General features: G+C 48.9%; 1 long non-coding RNA gene across 1 annotated transcript; it reads left to right on the top strand.

Moving 5' to 3' along the window:
* The first annotated feature begins 8,235 nt into the window (after positions 1-8,235).
* Positions 8,236-10,525, top strand: LOC127041854 (uncharacterized). The gene is made up of 2 exons (XR_007771734.1): positions 8,236-8,430; positions 9,826-10,525. It is a non-coding gene; the product is annotated as an uncharacterized LOC127041854 (long non-coding RNA).
* The last annotated feature ends 4,750 nt before the right edge of the window (positions 10,526-15,275 follow it).

The raw sequence follows: 15,275 nt of genomic DNA, 5'->3' as shown, positions 1-15,275 counted from the left end.
GCTCACTCCCGCTCAGCATCCCCTGGGCCCTTCTACCCAACGCCCATGCCTGGCTCTCAGCCTCCCCTGGTCTAACCACTAGACCCAGCGGGGCTGGAACAATTTTTATCGTGGGAGGAGCTGAGAGCCAGTGAACAAAACTGTAAACCCTGTCCAGGATGGAAACGACTTCAAGTCAGGGGGTGCACCATGACTGGCCCTCACTTCCTTCCCAGAGCTAGCACTGGGACCCGGATACCCTGGCTCCCAACCCCCACTCTAACCACTAGACACCACTGCCCTCCCAGAGCTGGGGATAAGAACCAGGAGTCCTCGCTCCCTGCCCGGCTGTGGGCTCAACTGAGCATCGCTTACCATCAGCTTGGAGGGGACGAGTCATGGACGGCGTGTACCATGGGCTGGGGCAGGCTGTGTCTCCCCAAACAGCCCAGTGTAGCCCTGCCCATGCTCTGCCCAGAAGGCCCCCTCCTGCTCGCCCTTTCTCCCTTCGCCCCAGCCCAGGCCGGCTGGCTGCTCCTCCCCAGAGCAGCGTGCTGGAGCTGGGACTAGGGTGGCCATGGCCAGCCTGTGGCTGGGACTTCAGGTGCCTGCGGGGCACCTGGGGATGCCCACCATGTGCTTGCGAAGGAAGGGCTGGGGGGGCTGTGCGCTGCCTGCCCGGCCCTCAGGAGTTGGAGGGGCCGTGCACTGTCTGCCCACCCAGCATTTGGGGACTTGGGCTCACGGGTGGAGGGGCGGGGCATGTGTCCCCCACCGATCATGCTAGGGGAAGCCACAGGGGGGAATTCTGGTCTCCGCTGGGGTAAGAGGGCCAGTAGGGGCAGGGCCGGTTGGGGGGAATTGGATGCTCCATAAAACAACCAATGGATCAGATCTAGGGCCAATCTAACCTGTATCCCCCCCTCCACAACATCAGATTAATTGGGACATCTAGTCTGGTATCCCCCTCCCCACAACAATATCAATGGGCCCATCTAGCCTAGTATACCGCACCGCACATGAGATCAATGGGCCTATCTAACCTTGTTATCCCCACCCCATATCAGATCAATGGGCCGATCTAGCCTCTAGTCCCCCACCCCAACATCAGATCAACGGGGCCCATCTCAGCTGGTATCTCCCCCACATCAGATAAATGGTCTCATCTAACCTGGTATCTCCCCCACATCAGATCAATGGGCTCATCTAGCCTCATATCCCCCACTCCACATCAGATCAATGGGCCCATCTAGCCTCGTATCCCCCACCCCACATCAAATCAATGGGCCCATCTAGCCTGGTATCCCCCTCTCCAACATTAGATCTATGTGGTCTGTGGCCCGCAACCTTAAACAGCTGAAGTTGGTTAACATAATCAAGTTTGTGCTTGTTTGTTTCACATGTATCTTGTTTTTAGTAACCCACATGGAATACACAGATTAACTTAGTTCATCTCCAGTGTAGTAGGGAACAAGTCTTCTATAACACAAGCTCTGCATCTGGTTTGGTTTTTCCAGTTCTTTAGCACCTATATGCCTGCTTTCGACACTTTTGCAGTTGTTGCGCAGACATTCCTTTTAACTGAATTCGTGCAAGCGCATTACTAACTATTGTGTAAGAAATGTAGTGCTTGTCTTCTAAGAAGCACTGCAAGTCTTCTGTAAGAAAGCATCTTGCTCTCCCTAGCTGAGCTCTCTTTCAGTAAGAGAAGGGGCTGTGTCTGAAGCTGGGAGCCCAGTGTGGAGGCTGCTCCAGCATGGCCGGCAGCAGGGCAGGGCAGTGCAGTGGGACTGGGGATAGCATGGGGAGTGGGTGGCTCCTGTATAGAGAGGAAGTGTGGGCTGGAGGCATGGTGAAGATGGACACTGTCCTGATGGGAGAAGCAGGGGCCTATCAGCCTGGTTTGTTCTCTGCCTTGGATCCCTGAGCTCCTCCACAGACCTGAGAGGGGGCTGCCCAAGGCTGTAGTGCGCCAGGGTGGACAAGTATCCCAGACAGTGAAGAGAGGAGCAGCCTCTCCTGCAGGGTCAGTGAAAATGAGGCAGGGAGCGGCTGGGCCCAGGGAGCTGAAAGAAGAACTTAGGGCCTAGCTCTGGTGCAGATCTTGCAACCCAGGCTATGCCCTGAGTGTGAGGAGACAGTCACAGCTTGGGGTGGGTGGATCTGGTGGTTCAGATCAGGGGGCTGGGGTTGGAGGAATGGCTGGAACTAGGGATCAGAAGTCGGTTTGGGTTTGGGGTGCAGGGTTGGAGCTGTATCTTTGGGCTGTATTGCATGTAGGGTACAGAAATGGGTATTTGGGGACAGTCTTACTTTTGGTGGGGGGGTCCGTTCATCTGTGGCACTTGTGGAGCACTGGGAGTTGGAGGTGGAGTAGTTGAGGGAATGGTTTGATGTTGACATTTTAGACTGTGGGTAGGAGCTGGGGTTTTGGCTGCACTCCTGGCATTTTACCAGAGGGTCTTGTATTTTTGTCTGACAACCTGATCCTTCTTTCACCTTTCCCTTTCAGATGTTCCTCGCTCAGCTTGTACACGTGGAAAAAAAATCAGAGCCCCAGGAATTCTGCTTAGGTGTCCGCAGGGCAAGGTAGGCCCTGAAACCCAGCAGCTAGGAGGACACTTGCAGTGGTTTGTAGCCCCCTTCCCTGCCTTCTTTTAGGAGGCAGCAGAGAGCATCTGACACTGCTGCAACAGAAGAGCGAAGACGCCCAGGCAGAGGAGGATCCGCAAGGCGAGGAGTTCGTGATAGAGGCCTGCAGCCCCTGCCTCTCAGGTTTGCCTGGGGTCACAGTGCCTGAGTGACATGGTAAACCCATGGCTCGTTCTGCCAGCTGCAGTGTGGAAACCAGCCCTTGTGGAGCCCATGCAGAGTGCAAGGTTAGGCATGTGCAGGTAACACGCTGGCCTTAAGGTGCAAAAGGCTGCTATGAGGGGGAATGTCAGTCTGCCTTCTGGCCCAGAAAGACCCTGCCTAAAGGCTGGTAAGATAGATCCATGGCCCAGTTCCTTTCTAGCACCTTGGGGAGAAAGGAGAGAAGATGTGGGCTGGAGAGATGAGGATTTTGTCTCAGGCCCAGTTGATGAGAAAAGCCCCTCCTGTAAGCAATGTCCAGCTTCCCCTGCCCTGATTCCTCCTCTGTCCTGGCCTAAATCAACTTCCTATCACCAACAGAAAGAGATCCTGTCCTCTGGTAAAGACGTCCTGACTTCTTGGAGGCACATTTATGGTTCTCTGCCATTTCCAAGCCACCCTCTCCCTGTCATGGCAGAAACAGATGGAAGCCAAGAGGCAGAAGACCGTTTAGGAGGGGGAAGAGCTGCCTGGGTTCGTGGCGGGATTGGGGCCGGAGAAGTTCCTGCCGGCTAGCTCTTCCAGAACTAGAGCCACTGTGAAGAGAAGGGATGAGGGTGACTCCAAACTCTCCTGGGAGATTTCCCTGTCCAAGGAGAGGGCTGGAGAGAAGGGGCAGTAGCCACTGACCCAATCCCTGAAGGTCAGACTGTTTTATTGCCATGATAATATGCAGCATTTCTATGGGAGCTTCTCAGCCCTAGTCCCCAAAGCATTTCACAAGGGGGGCTCAGTGGCATTATCCCTATGTTACAAAGGGGGAAAGAAAAGTTACTGTCACTCACTCAGCGTGACAGTCCTTGTTGTCCAGTAAGGCAGCCAGATTGGACTCCATGGGGAAGGAATGTCCTCTTTTCCTCATGATACTTTGGTGCCACGTGGTAAAGGACAATTGTTTCCAATCTAATCCTGGCATCCTTGGGGCTGAAAGCAGTGCTACTGAAGCAGGGAGTGGTGTTCTGTGAACAATTTGATATAGGCCATAGCTCTCCATAGCTTTCTTCTCTGGAGTGAAAACCAACAGCTGGGTGCCTGCTATTTCGATCAGAGTTCTTGCCATATCATTCACCGTGCTGAAAGTACACTTCCCTGGAGTAGAATCATGTAGCAAACCACCGAAAATCTCAGCAGTGCTAGGCTGGAATAGCTTCTGCAAACATGGCAGGTTTATTCCTTTAAACTGGTGGCACAGGTATCAGTTAGGAACCAGGCACAAGCCTAGGTCACAGTCTCCGTTAGCTACCTGAGATGGGGGTTCTAAGCAAAAAGAGTTCTTTATTTTCCTGCAACTCTCTCAGCTTCAACACTGATAGTATTTTAAACATCTTTGCAGTTCCTGCTAGGGGTGACCGTGAACTCACCAAAACCACCCTTTTCTTCCCTCCACATTGTCATAGTTAGCGACAGCATTTCCCAAACCACTGGATTAGCTAGGAGCTGAGCCATACCAAGGTACAATCCAGACTAATGAGCATCTCTATTACCCCTGCCCTGAAGTCTTGGGTGCCTTACAATGCCTTCTGAAGTTGCTTCCACCTGGGCCACTCCCAAAGAGCCTTCCAGCAGGCAAGCCACACTCTGAGTCTCTGTGTGTAACTACAGCCCACCAGCCACACTGGGGTTACACTCTGTCTCTCCCCAGCCCTGCTTCTACTACACGGTGACCCCCCAATTTCCTCCCCCCCACTCCCAGATTTCCCAGAAATGCAGCTCCTGGACAGTACAGAATCTCTCAAGGCCAATAAACCTTTAGGAGAATAATACGGAAGATTATTTCAAAGAGTTATTCAGAAACATCAGTTTAAACACACTGGCTTAGAAAGAGAGAAACTATATATCACAATGACAAAGAGATTTTATATGCGTACAAGTAATGAGGCATAACAGTCATTAATTGGATACAAGAAAAAGAAAGATAAAATGCTTACCAACATATACTTCAGAAATTATCTTCGTTTCAAAGCAAATTTTTCTAAACACATGCTTCAGTAGTCTTACTGACCCAGCTCCTTAGGGCGGGACCTCTCCATCAAAGTTAAACAGATGTGTTATTTTGTCTTCTCGAGTGTGGAGAATGCAATAGACAGGAAGAGATGTGTTTTGTGGGTGTCTGCCCCTTCTGTCCCTGGGGGAACCTGGTGACTAACAATTGCTTTGCAGTGGGAAGAAAAGCTTAATTGTGATACCCCAAATTCATTTGGACTACAGAACAGTGACTGAGGTCATGTCAAGCCTTGAGGAAATCTGCTAAATAAACCTGCCTGCTATATATGGGAAATTTTCTATAATTTTAAAAATAGTTATAATTTTCCATCAAGACAGCTAATACAAGTTAGCTAACTCCATGAAACAGCCTAGTGGAATCAAGACCCAGATAGATTTAACATCCTCCCCCCATCACTGCAGGGAGAGGGGTCACTGCACACCTAACTTACATGCATCTTGACCTCCTATACCCAGACACCCCCACCAAGCCTTACCCTGGATGCCCAAACTCCATCCCACTGAACCTCAACCCCTTCATCTGGAGTCCCCCTGCCCCCAGATCCCACCCCCTGCACCCAGAACACTCCCACTGAGCTCCCTGCTCTCAACCTCCCTGCACCACTGAGTCCCCACATCCACACTTCCATCCCACTGACCCCCAACTAACTGCACCCATATCCCCACCAAGCCCCACTCCCCCAGCACCAACACCCCCCCTGCTGAGACTCCCCACACCCAGTCCCCTCCACTGAGCCCCAACCACTTTTAGCTGGAAGCACCTGCAGAGTGCCATTACCCTTGCACCTGGAATCCCCCCCAACAAGTCTCTGTGCATCCAGATTCCCCCTCACTTCTACACCTCCCACTGAGCTGCTGCCACCCAGATTATCGCACACAGAATCCTCTCACCCCACACCTGGATCCCCCACACTGAGCCCTCCACACTTAGTTCCTCCTGGTTGAGCCTGCCTGCCGCACGCCTTGTGGGCCTCAGGGTGTTTCTGGGGCAGGCCTTGTGCTGTGTCAGGGTTGGGTGCAGCCTCACCACTGATTCCGTGTCCCAGGGGTGGAGGATGGAGAGGCTGCAGGGTGATCTTCCACCTGTGGAAAGCCAGTGGTTTGTGCTCTCCACTGCTAGGCTGGAGCCTCCCTTGTGTGGATTCTCTGATGGCTAAGAAGCTGTGAGGGCCTACTGAACTTTTCCCCACACTCAACACACGTATTAGTTCGGTCTCCCGTGGGGATTCTCGGCTGGGTCCTGGTTTCCTTGAGGTCTCTGTGAGTTCCCCTACAATTAACAGATTTTCCAACTTTCTGTGTTGGCTGGTTTCCCTGCTGATTCTCTGGCCTCTCTTGACTTTCACAGAGTTTTCCCTGCTCACATTTCCTGGACACACCCCCTTTCTGTCTTTGCAATCAAGTCCCATGTGATTTGACTTGCTCATCATCTTCCTGCTGAGGCTTCTGCTCCAAGGTCTCACTCACCCTCCCATCACCCATGGCAACTGAGAAAAAAAAGTCAGAAACAGAAATGGAAAAGCGGAGAACAAATGAAAAGAACAGCTGGAGATGAAGAGAAATGAAGGACTGAATTTCCCCAAACTCTTCCTCAAAGGGAAGAGAGGAAGGGATCAATTCTACATCCAGTCCCCTCTAAAAACTCAGAGAAAATGAAGTTTGGGGAGGAAGCTACTGCCAGGAGACAGTCAGGATAGGTAGAAAGCCAAGAGCAATATTTGCCCTGAGGATATGACACTCGCTGCAGACAAGCCTGAACCAAAAGAGCTCCCAAGGTCTTTCTTGGGAATCCCAGCTGTTTCTTTCTGGCGCTGAGTTCATTTCATGATTACTCACTCCTATCCAAGTGATATAACACCTATCACCCTCCCATCTCTCATCCAGCAAATATGTTTCTAATCACTTCATTATGACTCTGTCAGTAGCAATCTTGCAGGAAATGACAAGTGCAAGGATATCACAATAGGACTTGACACAGTGCTGTAGGGATTGATCCTGGCTGGCAAACCACCAGATAGTTAATCCCTGCAACCCCCCGTTACCCCCCCTGATCATAAGACCAGGCAAGTACAGCACTACATGCCTGAGTAGAATGAAAAACATAGCACGTCACGCTTGCAAGCAGCGGGTGAGAAGCAGGGAGATAAGGGAGATCCTCCGCCAGTAAGAAACAAGTAAACAGGGCTGTGATTCATGCTGATTCATGCTGACAATGTAACCAGAAAGAATAAAAGGGCTGCCACGCCGGCTAACGGGGCGCCTTCCTGAGCAAACAAGCTGTCTGTGTCTGGTTCCTTCCCGCATCTGGTGACCCCGACGTGATACCAGCCCTCCGTACCCACCGGCTGGCCAAGCCGTGGTGCACCTCAGTGCGTAGTCGCGCACTCCCTCGTGAGTATGGGGGGGGATTTGTCCGTGCAACAGAAGGCTCATGCGAAAGAGCTGGTTCAAGTACTCAAGGTAACCGGTCGCACAGCAGCATCGCAGCGACATGTGGAAAATTTACTCCATGTCATAGAGGTTAAATGCCCTTGGTACCCCGAGAGAGGGTCTCTCGAGGTTTCCGATTGGCAGACTGTGGGTGAGCGATTCCTAAAAGAACCGCGAGCACCCATCCAACACATTTTGCTGTGGCAACATTGTGCAGAGGCAATCGGGCGTTTGCGAAAGGAGGCGCCCCCGCTTGCCTCTCCCACCCCTACCGCACCTCCGTCCTATATCACGGAACCTAAAACCCCCTGTCCTGCCCCTCGGGCGCGGGCGATGGCCCCCAGTCCTACCCTCTCTGATTCGCCGTCGCCCTCCTCTCTTTCGCCCTCTCCGGCTCAGAGCGCGGTACAAGCCGCTCTTCAGCAGGCGATGGCGATAGACGCCTCCCCCTTATTGGAGGAATGGGAGGGAGACCTCCCGGCCCTTTACCCAGTTACTTATGCCTTGAACGACGCCAGAGAGACAGTTGCTACACATCACCCGTTACCGTTCAAGGTTATTAGTGAGCTAAATAACGGGATCCGCCAATCTGGCCTTCGCTCCACTTATGTGGAGGGTCTCATTGAGGGGCTGGGTACAGTCTATGTTATGTTGCCAACAGATTGGAAACACCTGTTCCGAATGATTTTATCTCCTGCCCAGTACTGTGTATGGGACAGTGAGTTCCGGGCTGCAGCATTGGCTTGCTCCTCTGCACTGAATACTCCTGAACAAATTTATGGGTCAGGGCAGTTTGCAGAGGTGGATGCGCAATTGGTGCTCCCGGCAGAGTCTTTCAAACGCACCGCACTCTCCGTCATGCGGGCGTTTCGTCGCGTTCCCATAACTGGCAAGCCCTTGTCGTCCTTCACTAGTATTAGACAGGGGTCCTCTGAGCCTTTTCACCAGTTTGTAGATAGATTAAAAGAAGCCACAGGCAGCCGACCTGGACTGGAATCTCTGAAAGAGACGCCGCAGGAGATTCCAGGGTGTAAAAGAACAGCCCTCCCAAGAGCAGAAGCATGTTGGAAATTCTGGACAAGCTGTATACAGGATAATCTCCCTTCCACCTCTCCCCCTCCTCTGAACATTATACACAGAAGTGGCCAGTCTGGACGTACCTGTGTAAGTATGAAAGGAGCTTCGGGCTTGGGGCATTAATATTTTCCTGAGTGATGTGGGAGCGTTCCCAACACTCTCCATTGTTGTTTTATTATTTTATTAATGAAGCTTTAAAATTCAGTCCTATGGTGTGTTTTCTTTATCTTCCCCCAGCGATCCTGTAGTGTCAGCCTGATCACCTGACACGAGGGATAGATTGGTAACAGAAATTTGTCACAGTTTGGTGAGCAATTAAGAAGGGGGGAGCACTGCAGAATTTACACCATCTATTTGTTTTACCCTTGTTATTTTGTGTTTGCTTTGCTTGGTACTGTTGGTGCTATATGTTGAGAATTGCATGAGTAAAAGTATGCCTTAATAGGATAAGAAAATGCTATTTGGTTTTGGTTCTGTTCTGTTTAACCGGTTACTGTTGTTTTTCTGCTCTGTATACATTTGGGCGTTAGGAGTGTGGGCGGAACTGAACCTCTCGTTCGTAATTCCTTGGAGTGGAAGCCATGAGTGCGAGGAAGCTCTGAGGTTGAATTGAGATCCTTCTGTCCCGTCCCCTGTAGCGGACAGTGTATAGAAGTGGGAAAGTCTGACTTAGACTGTAATTCCCTCTGCGCTCTGTGTAATTTCTTTTTTCTGTTTAAGTGTCAGCAGACGGATGGGTGGACTCTAGGTAAACTCTCTAAAGGGGTTTGGATTTTTGTCCAGGTGGCAAGCCTCATGAAGGAGGACTCGGGTAGTCTTGTGAGTGAGAATGTTTAAAGGAAAAGACCAGGAGGGGTGGGGGCTAGTTAAGAAGCCCACCCTCCTAGCTAAACTGGTAGTGGAACAAGTTGGTGCCCATGGAAGGGACGGTTCAGCAAGAAAAGCAGGATCGGGCCCAGGCAGGCAGGCAACAGAGAGAGAGATTGGAAAGCAGGTTGGAAAACTTTAAGGGTGTAGTGGAAGGAAGGAGTCAGTAAGTGTAAGCATGGGGATTTCAAATACCCAGGACTTACTTGGCATGGTGATTTAAGTTGATAAAAGTGGCTGTTGGGAGACAAGCAAGTGATTTAAGGGAGAGTGAGAAGTTAACTCTGTAGTTGCTGGAGGAAACAGCAATTGAACTTTGTAAAAATGCTAAAGAAAAAAGTTCTTGGTGTCTGCGAAATGTTTGTAAATAAATTTAGGCAAAGAAATTATTGGATTGCTATTATTTGGTTTGGCTATGAACAATTTAGTTAAATTAGCTGAAGAATGTATACAGTGTTATGTAATTGAAAACCTAGGCTGCTTATGAAACAAATATATGAAAATATGGGGTAATTCCTCTGTTTTTGCCTGAAGTCAACAAGGGTATTTGTATATTTCAAGCGATGATTGTCTGCCCAGAAGGGGTGGGTAGACCTCTGTTTTTTTGTCTTTCAGATAATCAGAGAAAACTGATGCCAGCTGAACAGCATTCAACGTATCATGCATTTACTGGCACAACAGGACTTATGTTTTGTGTTCTATGTCCTGTCTTGTGGTGTTTGTCTCGTGGCCAAAATTGTTGTGTTTAATATTTTTATAGGATAGTCTAGTTAAAATTAAATAGAAGGGTTAAATGCAGATACTTGTTTTATTCAACTTTGGAATACAAGGTGTTTGGATAAATCAGGAGAATGTGATACACTAAAGTCTAATGCATTTGCTTAAGTAAGAAAAAGAAGCTTCATTGGCCAAATTGTTAATTAAAGAAATTGTTGTTATAATTTGCATGCCAACTGTCTTTGAAAGCAAAGACATGAAAAGTTAACCCACTCCCCATATTGTACATGGGATCTTTCTGGCTACCTCAAATTTCTAGCCAGAGGGCTGGGGATGGTGGAAGGCTATTGGACTAGAGGTTGAATTGAATGAACTCCTCAAAGTGGGTGTGCTTGTTTTAGCTCGTTGCTTCAAAGTTCTGTAATAAGGTTATTTTAGTAAAAGAGTATGTGTGGCATATATTAAATAATAAGACTAATGTACTGTATAATGGCAATGTTTACGTGTTCGTTGTTGGGCAAAAGTGTATGAGTGAAGAGTGAAAGTTTCCTTTGCAGGTTAAAAGAAGCCAAAAAGGGAGATGAAAAAAAGAACAGAATGAGTTAACAGAAAAGAAAAACGTAGCTAGGAGACTGTAGATAAGACACTGTCTCCATTCAAGGACACTGCTCACAGCTAAGACTTGGCTAATAACCAAGGAAAGGGGGGTGGGGCTTGAATGTGCCCATTATACCTCCCGTTTACAGAAACACTTTAGGTGCAAGGAAGAACTCCCCGCCCCTAAAGTAACGTATAGACAACTCCCTGGAACCACGTGGAGTGCCCCAGTCCCCTTGATTACCTGGGGGCGGGGGTACGCAGCCGTTAACATACCTAAGGGGCCTGTGTGGGTCCCAGCCCGTTACATCCGTCCGTGGAAAGAGGACCCCACAGGCGGCCCACAGCATGGCGTGGCACCAGGGTCTTAACAATCCCATTCCTGATTTCAATCAGTTATTAACAACAACAGTTACGCTGTCTCAAGAACGGCGCCGCAGTACTCCCAATGCACCAGTGACGTGGGTACAAACAAAGTCCCTCCCACAGCAAGCTGAGCGTCTGCTGGAACAGCAAGAAAAGGAGAAAACCCCAGAGAATTTGTTAACTGCTTTTATTGCTTGCCTAAATGCTAATTTTTGTGTGATGTTATGTATAATGCCTTGGCCACCTCCTTGGTTGGCATACCTGGCTTAATAATTAGTAATAGTAAAAATCTTAATTGGTTAGCTTGCTCAGCGGTTAAAGCTCTTAATGCCACGTCTATTGCAGTGGCATTGCTTAATGAGGAGCAAACAGAGCTGCGTTATGGAATTTTGCAAAATAGAGCTGCCATTGATTATCTTCTTTTGCTACATCACTATGGTTGTGAAAAATTAATGATATGTGTTGTTTTAATATTTCTGATCACTCCCATGCTATTAATAATCAAATAGCTTTAATTAAAAATCTTACTGCTCAAATTCAAATTTACAATGACCCATTCTCCTCCTGGTGGGACTGGCTATCTAGCTGGCTACCAGGATGGGGTTGGTTACATCAGGTAATAACCTATGGAGGACTTTGCCTTTTATTCCTCATACTCACCTGCTGTGGCGTTCAGTGTATTCCCTCCTTAATTTCATTGTGCACCCAAGGGTGCCCTTGGGCAAGAAAAAAACCTGCCCTTTCCCTTTAAAAAGTAAAGGGGGAGATGTAGGGATTGATCCTGGCTGGCAAACCACCAGATAGTTAATCCCTGCAACCCCCCGTTACCCCCCCTGATCATAAGACCAGGCAAGTACAGCACTACATGCCTGAGTAGAATGAAAAACATAGCACGTCACGCTTGCAAGCAGCGGGTGAGAAGCAGGGAGATAAGGGAGATCCTCCGCCAGTAAGAAACAAGTAAACAGGGCTGTGATTCATGCTGATTCATGCTGACAATGTAACCAGAAAGAATAAAAGGGCTGCCACGCCGGCTAACGGGGCGCCTTCCTGAGCAAACAAGCTGTCTGTGTCTGGTTCCTTCCCGCACAGTGGGGGCATATGCCTTTAACAGTGACTTTGAAAACATGAGATTTAAAAATCAGGTGGAGAGTTAAGAGTTTAAAAAAATCAGTGTGGTGCTTGTGCACGGTATAATTTAGAAGCCAAGATTCCTTATTATTAGCATGAGTTTTGACAAAGAGTTGTTGGCATCTCATCGAAAATACTGCATGTTATGCAGCTCACCCCTGTCATATTTTTATTCCTTTTTACCTGCATGAAAGCAGGATTTTCATTAAGAGCTCCCACTTCTATTCATATTGCTTACTTCTTGCTGGAGGTTTTAAGAGCAGATCCTCAGCTCATCAATCAATCAGAGTAGCTCCAGTGTGAGGGTCCAGATCCATTACAATCCTGTTGTGTACAAATGTCCTTAGTAATAGCAAAACAGGAGAGAAAGGAATGCTGGAAATACCACAGGCAGATCCCTCTATGAAGTTGGATGCTTTTCAGAGTTGTCCATGAGGTGGCCAGTGAGGAATGCTGTGCAAGTATACTTGAGCTAATAACATAATAATAGGAGATATACCAATCTCTTTGAAGTGGAAGGGACTTTGAAGGGTCATTGAGTCCAACCCCCTGCCTTCACTAGGAGGACCAGTTTTTGCCCCAGATCCCTAAGTGCCCCCCTTAAGGGCTAAACTCACAACCCTGAGTTTAGCAGGCCAATACTCAAACCACTGAGCTATCCTTCCCCCCCTGCAGTTCCCTGTTTACAACATGTCTGAGAAAAGCTGTCGGGCTCAGAGTGCCAAAGTAGGCCCCGGCATGGCTCATCCTCCCCGGTGCAACTCAAGACACAGCCAAAGAAAGGGCACGGACGTTCCCTGCAAAGGAGACCAGCACAATCCAAGGACCCAAGCACCAGGAAGAGTGGGGTGGACGCTGTACTGGTGCTGTCACTGGTGGTGCTGGCGCAACTTGTCCCACTGAGTCCAGCTCTAGGTGAACTCAGTGCAGACGACAGGCTCAAGGGAGTAATAGATTAACCCTCCATGCCTGACACCTTTGAGGCGGGGAAGGACCTCATCTGTCCTGGCGTTGGTCCCGGTCAATCTCCGAGTCCGTGGACTCCCATTTACCCCTGACTAAGAGGGAAGTCTCGGTACGGGAGGTGAGTCAACATGCAGAATTCATGGGAGGGGCACGCTGCTTTCTGGAGCCCCCCAGAGGCTGGTACCAGGAGAAGAGGGGCTGGCCATTGCCGGGGCTCACCTAGGACACCGGTCCTGGTCCCAGTCTCGGCAGCACCGGTACCAATCCCGGTTCCAGTCCAGGTACCGAGAGCATCGGTACCAGTCCCACTTCTAATCAGCCAGAAGCCAATCGTGGCCCTTGCATTCGGCATCGCTGGTGTCCAGCACCAACTTGGACCGATACAGTTACCCACATTGGACAGTAGGGAACCCCAGGCTGGTTGGCACCCCCAATAGGGGCTGCCAGGACACTGGCCCTACCACTGATGGCAAGGGGCTCCCTCCAGGGCCAGTTACACAGTGCAGTGGTCCCGGTCCCTGCACCAAGGCTCTCCCATGCGAGAAACTACAGTGTCCACACCACCTGCATCTTCATCGGGCAAGAGACCGGAGAGACTGGCACCGAGTGTGGTGCCGCCCCAAGGTCATCTGCCCTGACCCATGCCGGAAGCCCCTCCCTTAGGGAAGGGGGACCAGGGAGACCAGCAGGAAGAAGCTGAGCAGCTACTGACCTCCTTGCCATCCCCAAGCTAGTCCATATCTGGTACAGGAACAGAACAGTTTGCACTCAGATTAAAATCCTTTTGAAATAGATTACAACTTTTCCTTGAGTAAGGACTACAGAATTTGGACCTAGGTAAGATAATAGTTGGAGATATACCAATCTCCTAGAACTGGAAGGGACCTCAAAAGGTCGTTGAGTCCAGCCCCCTGCCTTTGCCAGCAAGACCAATTTTTGCCCCAGATCCCTAAGGGGCCTCCTCAAGGATTGAACTCACAACCCTGGGTTTAGCAAGCCAATGCATAAACCACTGAGCTATCCCTCCCGCAAGATGGGGTGAAGTCCTGGTACCAACAAAGTCAGTGGCAAAACTCCCACTGACTTCAATACAGCCAGGATTTCACCCCTGAAATCCAGACACTCTAATGTTCAGGCTCAGATAGACACCAAAAACAGTCAGATAGGAATCCAAGCTGTCAATCCATCAAACCTGGATCCCAATTTCAAACCACCTGAATTCTGGATCCAGGGTTATCATCTCCTTCCATTATGAAGAAAGAAGCCAGGTGGAAAATACAGATTTGGCGCTCTAATTTGAACACTCTTCAATGTTTGGATCAAAGGTTTTGGTTGGAGCACACTTCTATAATATATCATAAGAAAAGACTGCCTCATATTCAGAGAGATACTGATGAGGACAGAAGAATTAAACTGAAGGCTAGACACAGAGCAAAACAGATAACTGATCTGGAAATGCTGATTACTGTAGGAACTTTGGTTTATTGCTCCTGGCTTCTGAAGTGGCAACAAGTTTGGAAGTGTTGGCCAACAGGCTACTTTACCACAGGCTGCGAGTATGATGAAGACAATAATGGTAGAGATCAGCAGCAGCTGTAAGGGAGGCATCTGGTGGTACTAATGTAGATTAAAGTGTCCCCTAAGTTAAAGAGTATTTTCTAAAAGTGCAATTTAAACAAAAGAGGTGGGATTTCTGAAATAGTTAAGCAGCCGTAGCAAACAAAAGTAAAAGTAAAAGTACTTGTGGTACTTCGTTGTTAGTCCCCTTAAATTTCAGAGCCTGCGATCCAAATGACTATTTCCCAAATGGTCAATACCTTGCAATATGGGTTTTGTTTGGAGCTCAACGTAAGTGCCCTATCAATAAGGTTACTAACTACTACTAAGGAGAAAAAAAAAAACAACCCCTGAAGCTCTATCAGCCTATAACTAGACAAGCCAAGTGTGAAGGTGCTGTATGAGCCTATGGAAGAGTTAAAAGCCAAGTTATTTTCATGCCCAAACTTGGACTACACATTCAAGGAACCTCCCCCCGATCACTACATATGCCAATTACATACATTGTAGGTTATACATATTTCCAAGTAGAACATGCTGGATGTTTCATGTACCCTTCTAGCCACTGCTCTACAGAGAGAACAGCAGCTTATTACAACTATGTAACAGTTACTGCTTTAGCTAAAGTGAAAAAGGCTTGTGCTTTTGGTGCTGAATGTATCAGGTTCAGTCCTCACTGACAGTACAAGGGGTGGTAGTGGTGGATATCATGATACAAGGCAAAGTAAAGG

The sequence above is a fragment of the Gopherus flavomarginatus genome, assembly GCF_025201925.1.
Source record: "Gopherus flavomarginatus isolate rGopFla2 chromosome 13 unlocalized genomic scaffold, rGopFla2.mat.asm SUPER_13_unloc_5, whole genome shotgun sequence".
Taxonomy (NCBI): Eukaryota; Metazoa; Chordata; order Testudines; family Testudinidae; genus Gopherus; species Gopherus flavomarginatus.
Note: the sequence above shows the minus strand (reverse complement) of the source record. Positions and strands in the feature narration are given on the sequence as shown.